Raw genomic sequence first — 22,449 nt, forward strand, 5'->3', positions numbered from 1 at the left:
ACTTTTCCCTCCATCTCGCACTGCATTTCTTTACCACCCATTAGAGGAAAACTTCTTGCAGTAATTGTCCATACTCACTGTAGTCAATTCCTCTTCTCCCATTCCCACTCAAATTGTCTAGCCAGGCTTTTGCCAGTAAAGTGGCTCTGGTTTAAGTACCCTTCAGTAACTTTCATATTCTAAACCGAGGGTCGATTATTTGAACGGACAGTAGTATTCAACACAACTGGCCACTCCCTCTTCTTGAAAATACTTTTTTACTTGGTGTCTAGCCACCAAACTCTCCTGGTCTGCTTCGATCCTATGAACTGCTTCTTCTCAGTCTCTTTTATTGGTTCCTTCTCTTATTTCTGACTTTATTAATATTTCTCATATTAATAGAGTCCCTACCCCTCAGATCAATGCTTGGATCTTCTTCTGTACTTAGGGACATCATCATGTCTTGGGGCTTTTAAAGTGTCTCTACACGGATGACCCCTGAAGTGATATCTCCTTCCAGGAGTTCTCCTTTGAACTCAAGTTTCCTTAGTCCAACACAGACTATGTTTACTGCCTATATCCCACCACCGGAATGGAAACTCTGTCCAAGGAAGATTTTTATCTGTTTTATTCACTGCACCTAGAAAGGTGCCTGGCACATTATGGACATTTAACAAGTGTTTTTGAACGAAAGGATAAATAAATAAATGGGAAATTGGAGCATTATGGTTGAAGGCTAGGAGGGAGCATTTTTGGAGGCATAAAGAGCCAAAATCAAACCAAAGCATCTTGAACAAGAAATTCATAAAATCTTGCCTTTTGTGTACTATACTATCTTCATAAAATCAATTAGGCAATACCTTCTTTCACTATTCTCTAGAAGATTTTGTAAAAGACCAAAATAAGATGTTTCTTGAATGCCTAGTGGAATTCACAGGTAAAACAATCTGGGCCCGATGCTTTCTTTCTGGGAATATTTTACACTAACAGATTCTACTTCTTTAGGGTTACAAAGACAATCAGGTTTTCTATTTCTTCTCAAATTATTTTTGGCAAGTTATTTTTTAGGAATGTGTGCATTTTATTAAAGCATTCAATTTACTGACATAAATGTGTCAATAGTGTTATGTTTTTTTCTGTCTCTACTGTACCTATAGCTGAATGTCTGAGTTTTACATCAAACAGTTTGTTTTTGGCTTCTTTTTTTTTTCTTGTAATTTATATCACAAATACTTTTTCAGCTGGCTTGATTGATCCTTTCTATTATATTTGGGGTTTTTATTTGTTCCCTGCTTTTGTCTTCTTCAACTCCTTTCCTCTGATTTAAATTGATTTATATACCATTATTCTTTTTCTAACGTCTTTTTATTTTAATTGAGGTAAAATTTATATAACATATCATTCATCAAATTAACCAAGTGTACAATTAAGTGGCATTTAGTACATTCAAAATGTGGTCAACTATAAGATCTAGCTCCAAAACCCAAAAGGAAACTTAATAGGAAACCTCAGAACCATTAAACAGTCACTTCCCTACGCCCCCCATCCAGCCCTAGCAACCATGAATCAGTCTATGAATTTGCCTATTATGAATATTTCATATAAATGGAATCATGGTAGAATATGTGGCTTTTTGTTTCTGGCTTCTTTCACTTTGCATAAGATGTTTAAAGTTCATCCACATTGCAGCATGTATCAATACTTCATTTTTTTATGGCTGAAAAATAATACTCCATTATTACGTATTATGTTTTACTTATCAGCTCATCCACTGATGGACATTTGGGTTGTTTCCAGCTTTTGGCTATCAGGAATGATGCTGCTATTAACAATCAGACATAAATATTTGTTTGAAACCTGGTTTCTATTCTTTTAACTATATACCTAGGAGTAAAATTGCTGGGTCATATGATAATTCTGTGTTTAACTTTTTAAGTAGATACAAAATTGTTTTCTACAATGACTGCATCTTTTTATATTCTCATCGGCAATGTACAAGAGTTCTAACATCTCTACATCCTTGCCAACACTTGTTATTTTCCTTTTTTAAATTATAATCATCCTAGTGGCTGTGAAATGGTATCTCTGTGGTTTTGGTTTGCACTTTCCTAATAATTAATGATGGTGAGCATTTTTTCATGTGCTTGTTAACCATTTGTATATCATCTTCAGAGAAATGTCACTTAAGTCCTTCGTTCCATTTTTTAGTTGCATGTCCCACAGGGTATTCCCTTGCTGTAGTACTCTCCCCACTTTTCCTAGGGATGTGGCTTCCTGAGAGCTGAGCTCTAGTGATTGTTATCTCTCTTTTGGATCTAGCCACCGAGCAGGTCTACCAGGCTCCAGGCTGGTACTGCCAGAGTCTGCCCAGAGTCCTGTGATGTGAACCATCTTTGGGTCTCTCAGCCATGGATACTAGCACCTGCTTTGGTGCAGGTGGCAGGGGGGTGAAATGGACTCTGTGAAGTTCCTTATTTTTGGTTGTTTAATGCATTATTTTTGTGCTTGTTGGCCTCTGCCAGGAGGTGGTGCTTTTAAGAGAGCATCAGCTGTGGTAGTACGGGGAGGATCAGGTAGTGGGCAGGGCCCTAGAACACCCAAAAGTATACGCCGTTTGTCTTCAGCTAGCAGGGTGGGTAGGAAAGAACCATTAGTTGGGGACAGGGCTAAGCGTGTCTGAGCTCAGACTCTCCTTGGGAGGTCTTAGTGCAGCTGCTGTGGGTAATTATGGTGTGGTTCCCAGGTCAATGGAGTTATGTTCCTGGGAGGATTATGCCTGCCTCTGCTGTGTCATGCACACTGTCAGGGAAGTTGGGGAAAGCTGGCAGTCACAGGCCTCACCCAGCTCCCAAGCAACCCGAAAGGCCGGTCTCACGCCCACCATGCCCCGCCAACAGCACCGAGTTTGTTTCCAGGCAGTGGGTGAGCAGGGCTGAGAACCTGTCCCAGGCTACCTGCCTCCCAGCTGTGAAAGCAAGTAGGGCTTCAGTACTTCCCCACCTGTGGAGTCTGCATACCAGATACACACCCTCCCCCAAGTTCTATCCAGGAGACTTCTAGTTTGGTAGCAATTGTTACGAAGTTCAGCTGGAGGTTTCCTTCTCCTTGTAGCCTTTTCCCAGTGCCTCTGGCAGCACTCCCCAAGGACCCCTGTGAGGCAAGGCAGAAATGGCTTGTTAGGGGACCCACAGAGCCCACAGGGCTTTCCTGCTGCTTCCTCTACCCCTGTATTTCACTTGGCTCTCTAAATTGACTTAGCTCCAGGTATGGTCAGAATATTCTCCTGTCATCTAGACCTTTAGGTTACCTAGTGACGGTGTGTGTTTGGGGGTGGACAATCTCCCTTTCCCACTTTCACAGTTTGGGCACTCACAGGATTTGGGGTGTCTCCTAGGTCTTGCAGGAACAATCTGCTTCCTGCAGAGGGTCTGTGGGTTCTCTCGGCTTTCCTGATTTATTCCTGCAGTCATTCTGGAGCAAGAGTTCATGAAGCAAGACTCCACATGCTGCTCTGTCCATCTAAGTGACAGCTGCAATCTAGTCCTGCCTCCTGTCCACCGTGATCCTCTGTAAATCCTGGATACGAAATTCTTGATTGACAGGATTATTTTTCTTTCAGCACCTTAAACATGTTATCCCATTGCCTTATGGCCTTCATAATTCCTGAAGAGAAACCTACTGTCAATCTTATGGAGGCGCTCTTGTACATGACAAGTCATTTCTTTTTTGTTACTTTTAAGATTGTCTCTTAGTCTTTGGTCTTTCAGAAATTTAGTAATATGGTGTCTTGGTATGGATATCTGTAAGTTTCTCCTTCTTGGAGTTCATCAGGCTTTTTGCATGTGTAGATTTGTGTCATTTGGGAAGGTTTTGGCCATTATTTCTTTAAATATTCTTTCTGTCCCTTTATCTCTCTGCCTTCCTCTAAGATACCCAGAGGTGAAAGCTCAGGGTCTTCTCACGTCTTTTTTGAGAGTTTATTCAGTCCTGAGTATGCGTTTGATCTCTTTGATTTACTTGTACATATTAGTGCTTTTGAAAATTGTTATTCCCCCATATATCTTCTTTCCCAACCTCATTCTTCCTAGGATTCTTGATCTATTGTTTGTCCTGACTGTTACCACTTGCTCCAAGCTGCTGTGGACAATTCCTTTGGCTTTAAATATTTTTAGCAAATGTGGTTCAGGAAGCTCTATGACCCTGGGAATATTCTAAGTTAGGTAAAACAAAGGCACACTTTGTACTGATCCTTCAGGGACCCTGGGAATATTCTAAGTTAGGTAAAACAAAGGCACACTTTGCACTGATCCTTCAGGGAGCTGCCAGACAGTCAAAACACACAACCAAAACTCTTCAGGAATAAAGTCTATACTGTCCCCTGTGACATTAGCAAACTGGAACAGTATTTTCATGGCCACCATTACTCTGGGGAAGAGGGGTGACAAGCAGGCAATTTTAAATTCTCTAACACCCTCTTACCACAATGCAGCAGCTTCTTTCTTCATTAAGCTTCCCCTGGTTGTTGTTAGTTTTTCACTGTGTTTCCTAGTTCTGTGAAAGTTGATTCTACCAGTTTTTGCCAGCATTTGTTGCTGGATGTATGGAACCTTAGAGTTCCCTACTCTGCCATTTTTGGCAAAATCAATTGCACCTTTTTTTTAACTTGTCAAATTAGTTGCTTAGATAGTTTATTTTCACGTTCTTCTTCTCTAATATAAGCAGTTAGGAACCATAAGTTTTTCTCAAGGATTTTTTAGTTTCATCATCTCACAAATTATAATGTGCTATTCTCTCAATCTCTCTCCTTTTTTTTTTTTTTAGGTTTGGGGGTGCATGTGAATGTTTGTTACATAGGTAAACTCATGTCACAAGGGTTTGTTGTATAGATTATTTCATCACCTAGATATTAAGCCCAGTACCCAATAGTTATCTTTTCTGCTCCTCTCCCTCCTCTCGCCCTCCACTTTCAAGTAGACTACAGTGTCTGGTGTCTCCTTCTTTGTGTTCATAAGTTCTCATCATTTAGCTCACACTTGTAAGTGGGAACATGTGGTATTTCGTTTTCTGTTCCCGCATTAGTTTGCTAAGCATAATATCCTCCAGCTTCATCCATGTTCCCACAAAAGACATGATCTCATTCTTTTTATGATTGCATAGTATCCCATGATGTATATGTACTACATTTGCTTTATCCAATCTGTCATTGATGGGCATTTAGGTTGATTCTATGTCTTTGCTCTTGTGAATAGTACGGCAATGAACATTTGTATGTATGTGTCTTTATGGTAGAATGATTTATATTTCTCTGGGTATATATCCAGTAATGGAAATGCTGGGTCAAATGGTAGCCCTGCTTTCATCTCTTTGAATGGCAATACTGCATTCCACAATGGTTTACACTCCCACCAACAGTGTATAATTCTTCCCTTTTCTCTGCAACCTCACCAGCATCTGTTATTTTTTGACTTTTTAGTAATAGCCATTCTGATGGATGTGAGATGGTATTTCACTGTGATTTTGATTTGTATTTCTCTAATAATCAGTGATATTGAGCTTTATTTCATGTGCTTGTTGGCTGCATGTGTCTTCTTTTGAAAAGTGTCTGTTCATGTCTTTTGCCCACTTTTTAATGGGGTTGTTTTTCTCTTGTAAATTTGTTTAAGTTTCTTATAAGTGCTAGATATTAAAACTTTGTCAAATGAGAGTTTGAAATATTTTCTCCTATTCTGTAGGGTGTCTTTTTACTCTGTTGATAGTTTCTTTTGCTGTGCAGAAACTCTTAAGTTTAATTAGATCCCACTTGTCAATTGTTGATTTTGTTGTGATTCCTTTTGGTGTCTTTATCATGAAATCTTTGCCCCTTCCTGTATCCAGGATGGTATTACTTACGTTGTCTTCCGGGTTTTCACAGTTTTGGGTTTTTACATTTAAATCTTTAATCCATCTTGAGTTTATTTTTGTATGTGGTGTAAGGAAGGGGTCCAGCTTCCATCTTCAGCCTATGGCTTGCCAGTTATCTCAGCACTATTTATTGAATCAGGAGTCTTTTCCCCATGACTTGTTTTCTTTCTCTCTCTCTCTGTCCTCTTTTTTTTTTTTTTTTTTTTTTTTTTTTCTTGTAGATGGAGTCTCACTCTGTCACCCAGGCTGGAGTGCAGTGGCATGATCTTGGCTCACTGCAACCTCCGCCTCCTGGGTTCAAGCAATTCTCTGTCTCAGTCTCCCGAGTAGCTGGGATTACAGGCACCCACTACCACGCCTGGCTAATTTTTGTATTTTTAGTACAGACGGGGTTTAACCATCTTGGCCAGGCTGGTCTTGAATTCCTAACCTCTTATCAGCTTTGTTGAAGATTAGATCATGTGTTATTTTCATTACTATCTCATTATGATCAACAAATCTATAATTTTTATTATGATTTCTTTTTGGGCAACTTTTACTTAGAAGTGTGCTTTTTAATTTTCAAAAGTACTAGGCTTGTCTAGTTATATTTTTGTCATCATTTTCTAGCTTACTTTCCTGTATGTTTTAGTTTTTTTGAATCAGATGAAATGACATATGGTCTAATATATAATAATCTGATACTCTTCTATGTACCCTCGAATACATGTGTTCAGCTGATTTGAGAAGTATGAGTTTGTATGTTTACATTAGGTCAAGTTTGTTTGTTGTGTAGTTAAAATCTGCTCTATCCTTGCTGATTATTATTATGTATTCCATCTTTAAATAAATAAGAGAACTTGCTAAAATCTGAAGTTCTGGTGGTGGATTTATCTTTTTCTCCCATAGTTCTATTATTTTCTTACTTTATTTATTCTAATGGGCTTAGAATTGCTACATCTTCCTGGTGAATTTAACTAGTATTCAATATACAGTATCTCTCTTTATCTCTAGTAATGCTTTTAGCATTAAAAAGATTTTTATCTTACATTGATATCACTACAGAATTTTTCTTAATTAATATTTGTCTGGTATACCATTTTATTGTTGTTTTAAAATTTTATGTTTTTATGTTCTAGGTGCTTCCTTTTTCTTCTTTTTTGAGAGCAAGTCTACATGTGCCTAACCTTGTGTCTGGTAGCAGTGGGCCTCAGGATAAAAGGGGCAGGAAGAGCAGAGGAAATGGGAAGGACCCCAATTTTGCTGGGTGACTTTCTGGCACCTAGCAGGGATTCAATAGATGTCCATTGAACTGTCAAAATGAATGCAGATGGCTGGACTTCCTTCTAGTGTTACCCTTGGACTCAGATGAAGTCTCCCCATTCCTTCTTCCTGTTTGAAACACTAGTTGTCCCACTGGGAATCCCTCATCCCCAAGGCCTTCTGCTCATGATGAATAATCAATCAGGTTTGTGACTCAAAACAACATCCATCATCTCTGTAAAACCAGTTCCCCATCCTAAAGCTATGACATTGTTTGACAAGGGTATGTATTATTTAAAACCAGGACTTTGTCATGTTTTCATTATCTGAGTACAGTTGGCCCTTTGTATCCATGGGTTCTGCATTTATGAATTCAACCAATTGTGAATTGAAAATATTCAGAAAAAAATGCATCTATACTGAACATGTTCACACTTTCTCCTTGTCATAATTTTCTAAACAATATAGTATAACAACAATTTATATAGAACTTACATTGTATTAGGAATTAAAAGTAATCTAGAGATAATTTAAGCTAGGTTAATATATGCAAATACAGCATCATTTTATTTCAGGGATTTTGGTATCCATGGAAGGCTATCCATGGAAACCAATAACCCCATATATACAAAGGGACAACTATATTGGCATCCTTTACTGATTATGGAAAATTCCTAGTCACTACCATAGTGCCTCTTTCACATTCTCTTTATTATCTTCTTCTGGAACCCCAGTGGGATTTTTGTTGGACTTTCTCATCCTATTCATTATGCCTCTTCACTTCTCTTTGGTCTACCTCTTTGTCTCTTTCTATTGCTTTTTGAGTAATTTATTTGGTCCAATCAGCAAGTTTACTATTTCTCTTTTTATTGGTTCCAACCTTATAATCAACATATTCATTGAGATTCTAACTTTATTACAATTATTTTTTCATTTCTAAAAGTTCTACTTTGTTCTTAAATTTATCTAGTCAATTAGAGAATTCCTCTTTCATCAAACTTGCAATTTTCTGCTTAATTTCTTTCAATATATTATCTATTAATTTATTTATTTAGAGATAGGGTTTTGCTCTGTCACCAGGGCTGAAGTGCACTGGCATGATCACAGCTCACTGCAGACTTGAACTCCTAGGCTCAAGCCATCCTCCCATCTCAGCTTCCCAAGTAGCTGGAACTATAGGTGTGCACCACCAAGCCCAGCTAATTTTTTTTTCTGGAGATAGGGTCTCACTCTGTTGCCCAGGCTGGTCTTAAAATCCTGGTCACAAACAGTCCTCCTGCCTTGGTCTCCCAAATTGCTGGGATTACAGGTGTGAGCCACCATCTCCGGCCTATTTTTAAATATTATGTAATACTGTTTATCTGATATTCCCAATATATGCAATCTTTGCACATCTGATTTCTGTGTGTACACAGGTGTTCATGTTTATACATTCGAGTTTTCCAAAAGCCATAGTACACTCATGAGAAAACGAAAGTGAAAAGACAAATACAATCTTAGTATTAATTATAAAAATAGTTTTTGCCTAATGGATTCAGAGTCTTAGTGACCCTCAGAGGTCCTCAGACTACACACTCAGAACCACTTCACTAAAGCATCCATCGATACAATCAGTTATTTCTTTCCTGTGCCTCCAAAATGTTTCTACCTCGATACCAACCTTGGAAAAATTGAGAAAATGAAAGCTCAAATTATTTTCCATGGAGCTTAATTTTCTCTGGAATTCTGATCAAAAAAGATTGTAAGCAATAAAAGAATCAAACTAGCTGTATTCAGTAGTCCTCCCTTATCCATAGTTTCACTTTCCATGGTTTCAGTTAATAGTGCAGTAGAGTAAGATATTTTGAGAGAGAATGACCCCATATTCACATAACTTTTATTACAGCATATATTTATCATTATCATATGGTATCAGTATATTATTGTTGTTCATTTCTTTATGTGCCTGATTTATAAATTAAATTTTATCATAGTTATGTATGTATGTATAAAAGAAAACATGGTATATACAGAGTTCAGTACTATCTGCAGTTGGAACTCTTCAAACATATCCCTCACAGATAAGGGGAGACCTGCTGTAATATTTTTGCTTCTTAACCAAGTGTTCTCCCTCCACCCATCCCTGTCTTAGCATTTCTATCATTACATAATTCTCTATTTGGAAAACTGTATCATGAGGTTTTTACTGCCACAATGCAGGTTAATTAGGAAATGAGAAAAACAAAGTAGCCTATTTCTTGGTCTTGAGTTTCAAGTGATTCAGAAGGAAAAATGAAAACCAGGCTACCTGGATCCAAGAATGGGAAAGAGTGAGGAGTATGCAGGGAGAAGGAGACAAGAGCTTAAACATGGAGGCATTTCTGGCCGGGTGCGGTGACTCTGGCCCGTAATCCCAGCACTTTGGGAGGCCGAGGCAGGTGGATCACGAGGTCAAGAGATCGAGACCATTCTGGCCAACGTGGTGAAACCCCGTGTCTATTAAAAATACAAAAATTAGCTGTGCATGGTGGAACGCACCTGCAGTCCTAGCTACTCAAGAGGCTGAGGCAGGGGAGTCACTTGAACCTGGGAGGTGGAGGTTGCAGTGAGCCGAGACTGCGCCACTGCACTCCAGCCTGGCGACAGAGCAAGACTCCACCAAAAAAAAAAAAAAAAAAAAAAAGAGGCATTTCTAAGAGAGAGACCTTAACCCTAAGGCAGACACTGAAGAGGATTTGGGGCATGAAATAGGAGCTACAGGTTGGAGAACATCACAAGCAAGGGCATCTGTAACCCACCCTACCCACTTTCTCAAGAGACAGTCCAGAGAGCGAGTAAGGCACAGGGGCCCTCTTCTGCATATTGAAAGTGAGAATAAATGCCTATGCAAGTGTCTAGGCAGAGAGCTTGAACAGCCTGGTGCAGGGATCAGAAGAATGTACTTATTCTGTGGAACAAGAGCCACGCCTTTGTGACAAAGCCTGTGGCCCAAGAAGGCCCTGCATTTGGAACAAGGAGGCACCACTTTGATTTGCTGACAGCTAAGTGCAAGGTGGAATCAGAGATATCTTATTAGATGCCAATGATAAGAGATGATACCAAGAACCAGGCATCTTAGACACACACACACATACGCACACACACACGTGCACGAGCGCCCGTGCATGCATGTGACTGGATACTGCATGAGTTTTCTAAAGCTTAAAAATGACTACAAGGACAAAGAGTAAACACTTAATTGACTGCAATTAAGTTTTTGATATCCAGCAGAGTAGGAGTTTTTACTAGCAATTAACTTCAGTTTTAGAACACGACAAATCTTATTTTTATTATACAACTACAAACAAATATATAATGAATGCTCAGATTCCAGGACCCTATACTTGGGGTGATGGGTGGGACGAGTTAAAGAAGGGATCTGCACACTGCTGCCTCTCTGCCTTCTTTATATGGGGACCGTATCACAAATGAGGCTCACTGTGGCTCCAGTCATGTTTACTGTGCAGCAAGGCTTTTGGCCAGAGAACATAATCGGCATGCATAGAGCTGGAGCTCTTGCCAGCTCACAGCAAAAGGGCCTCTAATTCAGAGAAAAAGGAGTTGGACCTCTGCCAGTCATGTACCTGTTATGCTTTCATACAGGCATCAGTTAGACCCTGATCTCAGTCTGACAAACCAGAAAATATAAAACCATCAGGATCAAGGCATACTTTTTACTGGGAGTGTTAGCCTGGTAATGGAGAGGAATGTTATTGCTCTAAGCATTCGCATAATATCTATTGATCAAACCTCTGTGAAGCTGCTATTCTTCACGCCAGCGTCTGGCGGCAAGGGAGGACTATTTCAGGTCTCACCATCACAGCCACTTCACACTCAGGCCATGCCACAGTCACCAGCACAGCTTGGGATTGGGGCAGGAAGTCCCCAGGGTGACCAGACACAAAGCAGCCTCAGGAGGGGGCCAGAGCATGAGACTAGGGTTGGTGGCAGCTGGTTTTATTTACTCTGGGCTGTGTGACCTTGGGCAAGCTGCCAGCCCATTCTGTTCCTCTCTGCATGCCATACAACCTGGAATTCCTACATTACTGAGTCACTCCTGGGCCAAGGTTTGATGTCCCTATTAAAATGCTGTTGAGAGAGTAAGTGGCTTCAGTCACTAGCCCTGGAGAACGAGTTCACCAGTTTGATTTGTTTACAACTGAGAACTCTTTCAGTTTGTGTGCGTGAGGTGCTGGGGGAGCAGGTGGAAGAGGCTTTGCTGGAGTGGGGGAAACATCCTGCCTGGGAGTGGGATTGGGGGAAGGGGGCATATTTGTCAATCACAATAGAATCCTAGACACGTATGTCTGGGAGGCATAGCATAGGCCATTGCATTCATCTTCCCCCCAGTACCTGAATCTCTGACCAATGGAACTGAGGATCTTTACTTAATAACCTCTAGTGATGGGATAATCACCTCCTTCTAAGGCAAGCTACTTGGAAACTCTAAGATATTACTGAGAAAAGACCCTGAGCCCAGCCTTGAATTAGTCCAAAGTCTAATGCTTCTCCCAGGTGACAGCCCTTGAAAGAGTGTGTGACAGGCACCATGCCCCCCTGAATGGTCTCCTCTCCCAAATAAATAATACCTGATTCTCCCTCTGCAATGTTCATGACCCAAACAAAGCTGAGCCTCTGTGTGGCCACTCTCAGTTTGATGTTGTACCCCAAACCTTCAACCTCAGTCTTAATGCCTGGGAATGGGGGAATGTGTGGAAAATGGCATGAAACACAGTACACAGCAAAATGTCTTAACATTTCTCTTGATTCTCTAGCTCCTTATCCCTTTTCTTAAAAATCTCTTTCTAAATCTTTCAAGGATAAAGGGAAGCAGGTAGAAAGGGGAAGTGAGGAGAGGCAAAGGAAGATGTTCATTATTGGGAGCCTATAATGTTCCAAACACGTGGGACATTTAATCTTCACAAAGTAAGTATACCCACCCTAATTTTGTAAGGTAGAAACTAAGACCCAAGATATCTAAGTAAGTTGCCCAAAGTCACAAAGCAATTACTTGGCAAACAATGGATTCAGATAATGACTATATCATAGGCCAAGCCCAATTACACTCAAAATAATTCACATCTTCCTGAGAGGCGAGCCCTGGGGGCCCAAGAGGGGGTTGTTGAATAAGGGCAGAAAGTACAAGGGAGACAAGTTGCCAATCACAGCTTGGCCCTGATTATTGTAATAACTGATACAATTAAAGTTCAGTTTCATATCCTTAGAAGGTTTCCGTCATATTCCAAGGCTGATGAGAAATTCCCATTCTAAGAATGGGGATCTGTTGAATGTTTTAAATTCAGGCGCTTAATTAAATCTTTTAAGATGACTCTTTCTGTGTTTGCCCTTAGTCTTTTATTTCTATCCAATATTGTTCCCGGACCAAATAGGGTCGGGCTGCTGTTTCTTGTAGCCCAATAATGAGATGCAGATGAACTGGGGAGGAAGAGAGTTTTTTTTTTTAAGTATATAAAAACATTTATTCATTAGAAAACAAGGAGACTGGCAAACATATATTCCAAAGTGAAAGCAGCTCAATGCAGTTCAGTTAGGCTAATTTCAGAGAAAGGCCTTGCATTTTAAAGATCGTGTATGTATTTTTTTTTTTTTTCAAAAAAGGAGACAGGCAAATATTCTACAAGGGGAAGAGAATTAGAATTCCAGGTCACCCTACAAGTTACCCTGCTCAGGGAGGACAGGAACAGGCAAGATGACTTCTCAGGATCTGTGCCTGCGAGCTGATGCTCTGAGAATGGGGGTTATTTTCTTGGGTGTCCTGTCTTCTGTCATCTAGGCTAAAAAATCTTCCTCACTTGACTCATCACTTGAGAAGACAACTTTGGGTTTCTTTTCGGAAGCTCGCTGCTGGGTGTTCAGATGCCGATGGGTAGTACGACGGGGCTCTGGTGTGATGAAGTCATTGTCTGAGGCTGCAGAAGCCAGAGGCTGGTGCCTGCAAACAGTGGATGGTTTCTTGGCTGTTGGGGCTCTCTGGCTACCTGCTTGGTTAATCTCAAGCTCCTCAATCCCATCCAAACCTCTGGCATGACAGGCCTGAAGCTTTTGCTCAAATTCATCTATTATAGCCTTGCCCTCAGGCTTGGCCCCATGTTGCAGCTTGCCCACAACTGATAAAAAAGCACTGAAGATGGACTCATCTGACAGTTTATCTCCAAAACAGTCAAAATTGCCAAGCATCTTGCAAAGGCCTTGCTCTGTGAGGGGCAGCTGTGACACACAGTAGGCCAGGTCCTGCTGCATCTGCTCAGTTTAGGCTGTGTGGAACCGCTGACACAGCTTTTCCACCAGGCTTTGTCTGCTTGTCTTTGGTGATGATGTAGGAGAAGAACTGCTTCATAATGGTGTGAAAAGGCACTTCCTCCACCCCCAGCTCGGGGTCTGACAGGTGGCTGATGATATCTGGAAGGAAATTATAGATTGCATTGCCCTTCTGGAAGAGCTTGTTGAAGAACTTCTTGGCCAGGGCAGCAATTTGAGACTCAGGGTTGATGAGCAGCACGGCCATCTCACTCACCTGCCCCTTTACCTTCACCATGTCCTTGAGGATCAGGTGGAGTCATCACCAGCCCCACTGTTTTCCACACTGGCTGAGCAGGGTCCCGAAGGTGAGCATATAGATGAGGAGTCCAGGGGTCCACCAGATTGGGAAAGTGGATGGCCAGATCCCCAGTGGCAACCATGAGATTAGACCGGACAATGGGAAGTGAAGACTTTTCTAGCATGGTGAACAGAAGATGAGGCTGGGAATTGCAGAAAGTGGCACTGATCATGCAGAACTTGCCAAGGGTAGGTGAAGCAGCTGCAGAGAGGTCTGGGTTGCTATAGAGGCCTGAGTTGTTGCAGACTTTAAGCAAGAGTGGAACAAAGGCAGCCAGTGTCTGTTTGCCATCCAACAGTTCCATCTTGCAGAAGCCGCGGATTAGTTCTGCCTCCGTGTCATCTGCTGCCCCAACCAGCCCCAGCTCCTCCTCCATGGTGGTCTCAAAACTTGCATTCTTCTCCTTGGGATCTTTGGTCTTGTGCTCCTGTTCTTCCCGGAGAACTCGGCGCTGACAGAGCTCTCCACTCACTGCCTGCTCCAAGTGGACCAGCTGCTGCAGAGCCACATCCCCAGCCAGGGACAGGAGGTTCATCAACAGGAAAGTGGGGAGCATTGTGGGAGACTCCTTCGGGTCCCCCTGACTGGTTCTCTTCTCTTCTAGCTTCTCCAGGGCCTGTTTTGCATAGCCCTGCCATATCTGGGCACAGATCACTTTGGGACTCTCTGCCAGTTGGTAAATGAGGGTCACTGCCACCTCTTTGAATGGGATCCAGAGTGGGTCTGGTGGACAAAGCCTTTTGGAACTGTCTCCCGCAGTCACTCAAACAACCTGTGTTTCTGAGGCAACTGGAAGTGGGGGTGACGTCTGCCCAGAGGTCTTTCTACTGTCAGAGATGTTGGCAATGGCATGGCACACCTGCTGGGCCAGCCGGTAGTCCTGTGGAAACTTCGGAAGAGAGTTTTATTTTCTGCAACCGGTGACGGGGAGAAGGCCTGGAAATTATTGCCAGACCAACTTAAAATTACAAAGTTTTCCAGAGCTTATATACCTTCCAAACTATATGTCTACGTGTAAGGTATGCATTCATCTAAAGATATAAATGGTTAACTTCTTTTAATCTATAACCAAGGTCTGAGTCCTGAAGACCTTCCTCTGGAGCCTCAGTAAATTTACTTAATCTAAATGGGTCCAGGTGCTGGGGGGATTACCCTTATCTTGTCTCCTGCTAAATTACAGAGGTTTGGGGAGTTCCTTCAGACCTCCAATAAACTTGTTTGTGGAGGCCTAGGGAGTTTCTTTAGACCCCCAGTGAAACTTGTTTAATCCTAAATGGGTCCTGTTAAGAATTCCTTTGTTATTTTGTCATGCCTTAAGTCCCAGGAAAGGCCTAGATAAAACTCTTGATGGGCTTTTGTTACATTCCAGCCTTCGTACAAGGGCACTGGCTTTTAATATTTAACTTAACCACTCAGTCAGTACTGAAAGAGTTGTCAGTGACACCTGGCCTGCCACAATTATGAGTGTCCAGAATTTTACTAGATGTTTAGGGGAAGGGGAATGAGAAGCCTGAATTAGGAATCTTCTCCACGAGTCTCTCACAATCTAGTTGGACAGACTAGTAAACTCAATGACATATTAAATGATAAGTAAATGACAACCTGTGGTCCTTACTTCATGCCTTTGCACACACTGCTCCCTCTACCTGGATGCCCTTCTCTCACCTGATCTCTCCAGCAAAGCACTACTCATTCCTCAAGACACAAAGCTGAACAGGCACTCTGTGAAGCCTGCCTAGTCCGCTTGGTTGCTTCCCAGAAGATTTTGCCAGTCATCCCTCTTTTGGACAAATATCGTGCAACACTGTATTTTAATTATTTCCCAACTCCCTGAAACACTAGAATGTGAGCAATTTGAAGACAGGAATGGAGTTTCCTTCCTTGCATTCTCAGCACATGGCATTGTGTCTGAAACCAAATAGTCAGCAATCAATAGTAACTGACGAGTGTTTAAAGAAGCACTACAGGAAGTGGCACAAATCAGGGTCCTCCAGGGCAACACGATGGGGACTTCACAGAGTGGGTGGAGCTTGTATTGGGCCTTAGAGGATGACTAACATTTGGAGATGCTGATGCTGCCAAAAGTAGAAAGATCAGGAAGAATAAAAGGCCAGAAATACGAGACTGTCTTCCCCAGTGTTTCATGGTGGTCCTAGATTCAAATATCCCATCATGTCACAACTTTGAAATGAGGAAAATACTTTCACCAGGAAGATGAATGCTATTCTGAATTACAAACCCAGGTGAGTGCTCATCAAGAACAGAAGACCAGCCAGGTGTGGTGGTGCATGCCTGTAGTCCCAGCTATTCAGGAGGCTGAGGTGGGAGTATCACTTGAGCCCAGGAGCTCATAGTGCGCTACGTGGATCGGATGTTTGTACTAAGTTTGGCATCAGTATGGTTACCCCTATCCCAGGAGCAGGTGACCACTAGATTGCCTAAGGAAGCATGAACCAGCCCAAGTTGGAAACAGAGCAGGTCAAAATTCTCATGCTGATCAGCAGTGGGATTATGCCAGTGAACAGCCACTGCACTACAATGTGAGCAACATAAAGAGACGCCCCTGTCCAAAAAAACAAAGAAGGAAACCTGCAATCCGAGCACTTTGGGAGGCTGGGGAAGGAGGACTGCTTGAAGGCAGGAGCCCAAGACCAGCCAGGGCAACATGGCGAGACCCTGTCTCCATAAAAATAAAAATAAATTAAACATAAATAAAAAATTATAAAAGAATTTTAAAAAGAAAGAAAAAATAATAGAAGGCTTTGGGGATCAGGGCAGCCCAAAGGGATTCCTGGAGTTTCAAACACAAAAGAGGCATGAGAGACTTAATCTGGATGTCAGACCAACACTAGAAGAAAACCTGGACATTTTGAAGCCCTTAAATTCCTAAAACTTTGACAGTTTCATGAACATTTGTTGAAACCTTGCCATGTCCAAGAAGGTCACCTAGGATCAGAACTTCCACCCATCTCCTCTTCTCCCCCTGTCCTTTTCTGAGGTCTACACCCCCTTTGTAGTAGGTGGTCAACTGGACATAGGACTAGGTTTATCAAAACTTGCTCTCGGGAAATAAAAATAAGACAAGAAATACAATATACACAAGAACACATGTTCTTGTACCTCAGTCTCTGAATAGCCTGTCTCTAGACTCTGTTTGATGTAAGAGTGGTTGCTTCTGAGAAAAGAACTGAGTGACTAACAATTGTTGGAGAAGGGTGCCTTTCTTAATTTTAGTTTTTATTATTTTTATTGAAGTATGAAGTTCAATCCGGTGCACGCAAGTATCAGCTGATGAATTTTCACAAACAGAAGATACCAGTGTAACTAGCACCCAAATCAAGAAATGTTACCATCTGCCTCTATGCCCCCTCCTACCAATTCCCCGTACCACCTCTTCCCACGACCAAGAGTAAGCCCTGAGGCCCAGACAGGCTTCACCTAATTTTATATTTTATTTTTTCTTTTTATGAACAGCTTTATTAAAATATTCACGTAACAATACAGTTCACCCATTAAAAGTATAAAACTGAGTGGCTTTTAATATATTCACAGATATGTATAACCATCACCAAAGTCAATTTTAAAATATTTTCATCACCTCAAAAAGAAGGCAAATACTTTTTAGCTATAACTCCCACCCCACATCCTCCGTAACCCTAGCCAACTGCCAATCTACTTCCTATGTCTATGAAATTGCCAATTCTCTACATTTCATATAAATGGAATCATGTAATATATTATCTTTTGTGATTGGTTTATTTCACTTCACACTTTCAAGGTTCATTTTTGTTGTAGCATGTATCCATATTTCATTTTTTATGGCTAAATAATATTCTATCATATGGATATAACACATTTTGTTTATCTGTTCATCAGTTGATGATTATTTCAGTGGTTTTTACCTTTTGGCTCTTAGGAATAAAATGCTGCTATAAACATTCATGTACAACTTTCTGTGTGGACAGTTTTTTCTCTTGGGTATGTAACTAGAAGCAGAATTGCTGGGTCATATGGTAACACTGTGGTTAGCATTCTAAGCAACTACAGTTTTATATTCCCACCAGCAGTGTACAAAGGTTTCAATTTCTCCTCATCCTCACCAACATTTGTTGTTTGGGGATTGTTCATTACAAATACATGAAACAGTGATTACCAGAGTCAGTCAGGGTGGGAGGGAGGAATGCACAGATTTAGGTCAAGGATACAAAGTAGCAAATATGTAGAATGATTTAATTCTTTACATAAATAGAACCTTACAGTATGTGTGCTTTTGTTTCTGACTTCTTTTGCTCAGCATTAGATTCAGGAGATTCATCAACATTGCTGCGTATAGTTGCAGACAGTTTACTATCCTTATTGAATGGTGTTCTACTGTGTGAACATACTACAGTTGATTTTTTCATTCCACTAGTGGTGGGCATTTGGGTCATTTCCAGTTTAGGGCTACTATGAATACTGCTGCCTTGAACAGTCCAGGATACATCATTTTGTGAGCTGCTTATTTTTATTATTTGTGCTACCTGAATTTTGTATTATGCGCAGGTATTACTTTTTTTAAATGTCCTAAAAACACCTTTAAGGGCTTTTAAACTAGGATCAGAAACTTAGCTCCTTCCCTACTGACAAGTAGGCAGAAAAAAAAATAATAGTAATAGCTAGTATTTACTGAATGCTCATTGAGCCACCTCTTCAGGGAAAAAATCTTTTCATATATGTTTGCATTTAATCCTCCAAATTACTCAAAGCCATAGGTATTCTCACTATGCCCATGTTAGACCTGCAGAAACTGAGACCGAAGGAGGTTAAATAACTTGTGCAAAACCATACAACTAGCAAGTAGGGAATCACAGTACAAATACAGGTCTCTGACTATAAAGCCTGTGCATTCACCCTCCAATTACACAGCCTCTGATTACACTCAGCTGGGAGTTCAGGGAGCCTGCTAGACATGGGGAGGAGAAGCTGAAATGAGAGCACCTGAAACTGCCAGCTCAGTCCAGCTCAACAGCTCAGATTGTTCTCCCCACCGCCCCCCTACTTCCTGTCCTAATTAATCAAATGCTCTTGAACATGAAAGAGAGTGAGATTGGATTTTTGTTAAGATGAAAGAAAGGAATCTGTTCCCATCTGGCACCTTCAAAACTCTCCTATTCAAGCCAGCAGGGAGCATTTATGCAACCTACATGGCAGTTTAATAATTCCCCGAGAATGCCAGGAGATTAAGCAATGTCACAACCGATCTGGATCCACCGGCACTTGAGAATAATGGAAAGAGCAGGGATCTAAGGTCTAGGGCAGGGGTCAACCAAATTTCTCTGTAAAGGCCCAGATATTAAATATTTTAGGCTTTGCAGGTCCTATGATCTCTGTGTCAACTACCCAACTCTGGCATTGTAACATGAAAGCAGCCATGAGCAAACAGGCATGGCTGTGTAACTAAAACTTATTTTATGGCACAGATATTTGAATTTCATATAATTTTCATGTGCCTGGGCATATATTTCTTTTTTAAAAAATATTTTTTAACCAGTAAAATATGTAAAAGTTATTCTTAGTTTGAAAGCTGCACAAAAATAGAGGACAAAGTCTAGAGACCTGAATTCAAATCCTCTCTCTGCCATTTGTTATTTCTGTGGCTTTCGACATATTACTTACATTCACTAAGCTTCATTTCTCTCTTGAGAAAATGAGCAGAGCAGGTGCCATGCATTCAGGGCCTCCCTTGTGGCTGGCACTGAGCCACATGCTTTATATGCTTTACTGAATTAAATCCTACAATAACCACAAAAGGCTGAAATTATATGATTGCCTTCTTCAGATAGTTACGATGATTAAGAAATTATGTCTATAATTGTGCCTGAGCTGGCCTCCATAGTTCATTGAGTTTGATGCTTCCTGTTGTACGCAAAAATTGCCATGTTGGTTCGATGAGAGCATGCCTGCTTTTTCTACTACCTGTGGTGTTTTGAGTACCTATATTTGTATTGCACTTAGAGTGAAAATTATCTAATTATATTATTCTATTTAATTACAATTGCATCAAGCTCCAATAAACAATCCAAATTTCACTGAACTGAAAGTTGAGTGCACACTTTGAATAGTTACTCCTTCTATTAGGTTGGTGCAAAAGTAATTGCCATTACTTTTAGTAGCAAAAACAGCAATTACTTTCGCACAAACCTAATATATATGTGCACAGTAGGCAGTTTGGCTCAGGTACACTTATTCAAAACATTGCATTAAGTAAGATAATACATGTTAAATACCTAGCACACAGCCTGGGATGCAGGTGTCGGCCAGTGTTTGTTCCCCACTTCCTTAGTGACAAAGATTAGGCTTAGCTACTTTTTGGGAAAGGTGAGTGCCACCAGAAAGATGAGGCCAAGGCCTTATCAGACACACTGGAACACAGCCTTCCCAAGGAATAAATCCAAAATATTTTGTGTATGAGTTCTGGCTCTGAAGCCCAGCCTGTTCTTACACTGACCCCCCCAGTTTCTGCCTTGATCAGCCACCCACTAGGCTGGGCATTGCTTCCTCTCACTCTGCTATCTAGTGACCCAACCTCGGCCCAACCCTCCAGCTTTCTTCTGGCCATGCGACTGTTCAGCTAGTCTGCTCCGCATATCTGCTCCTACCTTCCGATGCCTCCTCTGAGCTTTGGCTCCATTCCCCACTCAGCACAAACAACTTACTTTGCCCCAGTATGGGGTACAACAGCTCAGACTCTTCTAGAGGTCTAATCCTGGACACCTCGTTTGCTTTATAAGCACAATCTGGAAAGAAGGGTTTCATTGCTCAGAGCCCCTCAGGAAGCAGAAGAGGAGAGTGGTGAAGAGAGCATTCATCCTCTGGAATGACCATAACTGGTGTTTCAATCCCAGCTCCCCTCCATACTAATACTTGGGTGAGTTACTCACCAGGTCTATGCTTCAGTTTCTTCATCTGTAAAATGGAGGTTGTAAAAATATCATCTACCCCATAGGGTTATGGTGATGATTAAATTAGTTCTTCTATAGAAAGTGCCTGCAGCAGTGGTTAGCATGTGGTAGGCACTTTGTATGTGTTATCTGTTATGTCTGTTTGCTCTTACTAACATCTATATTTCTGAGTCCTAGACCTCCCCAGAGAGTGTGAAGTTCATGGTGTTTCATGGGAACAGATGTAAGCCCACTTGTGGAATCTCTCTCTGAGCTAATAATTAACAAATACATTGTACCAGGAAAGCCTATACTGGTCTGAACAAGAAGAAACTTGCTGAACAATTCTAAAGCTCACTTCTCAATATAACAGCAGCCCTTGCTCAACATGTTGCCCATATCTTCAGTACCGTGCAGAGGTCACAGCCATCATATTCTGCCAGCTCTTCCCCTATGGGTTGAGCAACCATATGTGTCTTCCCAACTAGGACATTTTTCATTTTTAGCTTCTTGTTTTGACATAATTTCAGGTTTACAGAAAATCTTCAAGAGTAGTACAAATACCCCCATGTACCCTGTACACATATTCCTGAAATGTTAATATTTTTCACATTTGCTTTATCATTTCCTCTATCAGTCTATCTATAATACCTACCTATCTACCTATCCATCCATCTAAAAATGTCCCAAGTAATCAGCAAACCTGCTTTAAATGTCACCAATTATCCCAAGAACATCCTTTTTAGCACCAAAAAACCCCGAATCATGTATTGTATTCAGTTGTCATGTACATTTAGTGTTCTTTAACTTAGAACAGTTCCTTGGTCTTTCTTTGTATCTTATGACATCAACATTTTTAAATAGCATAGGTTAGATATTTTGTGGAGTTTCTCTCACTTTGGGTTTGTGTGATGTTTCCTTCTGAATAGATTAAGGTTATGTGCTTTTGAGAGTTATACACCAGGAATGATGCTTTGTTCCTCTTAGTATATAGTATCAGCAGACACAGCATATCAATTTGTCCCATTACTAGTGATGTTATTGTCAGATTTCTCCACTGTAAAGATACTATTTTTCCTTTTGCAACTGACAAGTATTTTAAGAGTACATAGCCATCCTGATACTCCTTAAACTTTCACTCACAGCACTTACCATACAGTGTAGATTCCTGTCTGAATCAATGCTATAAAGGTTTCCAAATGATGATTTTCTAATTTCATTATTTCTTCTATACTTATTAGCAGTCTCTCTACTTTAAGGAAGAAATTTCCCTTCTCTCCCATTTTTAAATTTACATCATAGGTTCTTCTTTTATTCTGTGGGTTATAATTTGTTGCCATAGTTATTTCTTTTTATGCCTAGATTGCTGACTGGGGTCAGGAAGAGCCCTACAATTTGGTGCGTGTTTCTGTTGACATGTTTCTCAGCATTTTTGGGCATGTCCTCACTTGCCATGATGTTTCAGGCTTATCTTGTCCTTTTCCCAGCCCCAGGCCGGGAATCAGCCATCTCCAATGAGCCAAGTAAACCAGGGCATATTTAAGAGAAAGGGCCACAGGCATAATCATGGCGGGTATAAACTGGAACTGACCTAGAAATGCTGGGTCATATTCCCAATCTACCACTAGATGTCCTTCCACACCTCAACAGTTCTTCACAGGAAGCAGTCCTGGGGCATTTGGAAATGGTGGGATATTTGGAGTTATCACAAAGACTGGGGCAGCAGGGGTTACTTCTGGCATTTAGTAAGCACAGTCCAGGCATGCCAAA

General features: G+C 41.0%; 1 protein-coding gene and 1 pseudogene across 3 annotated transcripts in view; one reads left to right on the forward strand and one right to left on the reverse strand.

Annotated features, from left to right (window-relative positions):
- The window catches only part of NPSR1 (neuropeptide S receptor 1), a 219,770-nt gene that overhangs the window by 79,050 nt on the left and 118,271 nt on the right, over positions 1-22,449 (forward strand). The window lies entirely within an intron of this gene.
- LOC104007170 (condensin complex subunit 1-like) lies at positions 12,859-21,179 on the reverse strand (annotated as a pseudogene).

The sequence above is a fragment of the Pan troglodytes genome, chromosome 6 (genome assembly GCF_028858775.2).
Source record: "Pan troglodytes isolate AG18354 chromosome 6, NHGRI_mPanTro3-v2.0_pri, whole genome shotgun sequence".
In the NCBI taxonomy this organism is placed as follows: domain Eukaryota; kingdom Metazoa; phylum Chordata; class Mammalia; order Primates; family Hominidae; genus Pan; species Pan troglodytes.